This window comes from Callospermophilus lateralis, chromosome 1 (genome assembly GCF_048772815.1).
Source record: "Callospermophilus lateralis isolate mCalLat2 chromosome 1, mCalLat2.hap1, whole genome shotgun sequence".
Taxonomy (NCBI): Eukaryota; Metazoa; Chordata; class Mammalia; order Rodentia; family Sciuridae; genus Callospermophilus; species Callospermophilus lateralis.
In genome coordinates, this window is record NC_135305.1 from 126,058,868 (window position 1) to 126,061,742 (window position 2,875).

Genomic DNA, 2,875 nt, shown 5'->3' on the forward strand with positions numbered 1-2,875 from the left:
TTCCTTTCCAGCACGTGGCTTTCCATCCAAAAGTAAGAGCCCAACCCTTGAAGATGCCATAAAGATTGTTCTGTGTGGCTCTCAAGATGGCTAACTTTACATACAAGCAGTATCCTTGAGTGAAGTTTTATTAACAGGGTGATAATCCAGACAATGGGCACATCAATTCCCAGCTATACAGGGAAATCCAGAGATGTTGAAAAGGAAATACACCAGAGTCAAAAGGTAAATGGTGAAACATGGAACAATCTCCAGAAAATGGGCATCCTATTTATGCCAAGTGATAAGATGGTGGGCATGGTGCAGAAACCTCCTATTTGCCAGGTATTTCCCATCAGAAACCAATGACCTCACTTTCAAAAGCCCTGGTCTCAAGGAAAAAAAATCTAGAATTTAAAGCTACCTTAAAGCAGCTCTTGATGAAGTCTGCTGCTTTCTGGCTGCTGCTGTGACTACCCAGCTCCTCCCTGAATATAGAGGGCTCAATAGTGAATGGTCAAATAGCTCCCATCTCCTGCCATCATTGCAGCTTAAGAAGCTGCAGAAGCAGGAGCAGGTGATTTTGGATGTATGTATTAATCATTAGAAAAACCACGAGGCAAAAAGGAATTCATATTGGTTTCCTTTCTATGTGTGCTGCAGTGAGGATGTTGGATTCAGAGTATTTCTGGCTTATGAGTTCCTCCTCTGGGAGAGCTGGGAGATGGGCTTAAGAAAAGGAGAGTCTTTTCCCATCTCTTTAACACAACCTGGAACAGGTGATGGGGCACCTTCTCTTCTTTTCTCTGAGAATTGATGTCCAAAGAAAGGGGAGATTTTATGAGCCTATGATAGTAATACCTAGTGAAGACATATCCTCACATGGCCTGAGCTGGCCCATCTTTAAAATTCCAAAGGAAGGGCATCTGCTCCCCATGGAAATCTGGGAACATGGAAGGAGTTGCTAATAGATGCCAGCAGGACAAGTCCCACCTCTCCAGTGGGAAGGATGTGCTCAATTCAGGTGTGACCCAGAGTAACTCACAGCACAGGCTCAGCTGTGATGGCTGTGACTTCCTGTGAGCCTTGTGTTATCACTCCACCAAAAATATCTTCTCCAGGGTTTGAACAAAGCTGCCACATTGTCTGCACTTTCTTCCACAGTGCCTTGGTTAATCATTTTAGGAGTTAACTTTTAGGATATTTACCTAAGGACAAATTGTTGGGGGGCAAATTTTAAAAAGGAAACACAGAAACTTCCTCTAGCTCCACTGTGCCTGCATTCCTACTGACATCTCATAGGAATGGGGACACACATGAGAGAAAATCATGTTCTGCTCAAAAAAGCACTAAAAAATCACACTTGGGTTATATTAGCTACAAATTCCTTATCCAACTAATGAAATTCCTGACTCCTAAATTCAAGTTTTCCTTCAGGTTAAAGATCACAAACAGTTGGGCAACAACTGTGTCTCAGGGGCTGAACCTGATCTTTTTCCTTTGGGCTGCCCAGGGACCCCTGCACTTCTTCTTGAGCTTCTGCTTGGATCTTAGCAGGTCCTTGATGGTTGTGTCCAGGTCCTGGTGGCTGTCCAACAAGCTCCTTCTGTCCTTAGAGCTGTCTTTCTCGCCAACACTCCTCTCTTCTTCTCCCTTCCCCTCTACCCAGAGGTCTTGAGACATACAAATATCATTGAACATGAAAGGTCTTGAGAGGACATGCTAGCTCCTGGTCTGGAACTCCCTTCTTGGAGCCTCACCTGCTTTTCCCTGTCTGGGTGGGTCCTGCCCACTATGGACAGACTGAGCATGCCCCAGCTGCAATCACCATCCTGGGCACTTTATTTAATCTTCCTTGTTTTCTTGAATGTGGACAAACTCACAACATGGCTACCACCTCTCTGTTTCCTTTTGTAGCTCAGTGACAGGTCTGGGGTTTTAGAGAGAGGAGACTTGGGGTCAAGAGTCTGACTGCTGTGGCCCAGTGGAGAGAGTAGGCCTGGGTTGGACTGTGAGCACCTTTTGGCTGTGGCCAGCAGACTTCTTTACTGTGCCTTCAGAGCCAAAAACATCTGGATTTCCTTCTCTATGCTGTCATAACTGTCCACAGAGCTGCTATCCCCATTAGAGTGCAAAGGCACATTGGGGGAGCAGAAAAGTGTGCTCACAGGTGCAGGCCCATTGCTGCCCTCCACAGGTGGTCTTAGAAATATCCAGAATTACTTCAGTGCACATCAGCTCAGATGTGTCTGACCCACAAAGGCCCCCTCCATAGGCTCCCTCCTGGTGGTGGTGCTTGCTGGAAGTGCAGCAGCTGTGGCATCCTTTGGTGGCTTGGAGAGGAGGTAGGAGTCCAAGCCCTTTGGGCTGAGGTCTGTGTCCATGGGGACTGATGAGTTCCTCTTGCAGGGTGTTCTCCTGGGGGCATCAGGAAAGGCACTTTTCAGTGAGCTGCCCAGGATGCTGGTAACTTTCAGCCCCTTTTTTCTGAGCTGGGCTCTTGGTGGCAGATGCCTGCTGGCCTCCTTCCTGGTCTTCTCCAACTGACACAGCTGGATGGCCTCCTGGATGTCATCATCGCTGCTGGAGTCAGAGACCTTGTGCTGGGTGGCTAGGGTCCTGGGACTGCTGCCCCTACCTTCAGCCCTGCAATTCCTGCTCTGTGCTGCATGAGGCTTGGGGACAGCAGGCCTTGTGCTGCCCAGGTTCTCAGGCTCTGTGGCAACCTTAGGCCTGAGGCTGCTGTGCGCTGTTCTTACCTTTGCTGACCTGAAAGGTCTATAGAAGACAAACTCCTTCCAGGCTCCATTAGACTGTGGCTGGCAGTGCCATGACAGAGGGCTCTTGGGTGGATTTCAGTGTGGATTGGGCAGAATTTTCATTTGAGTCTGTTTTC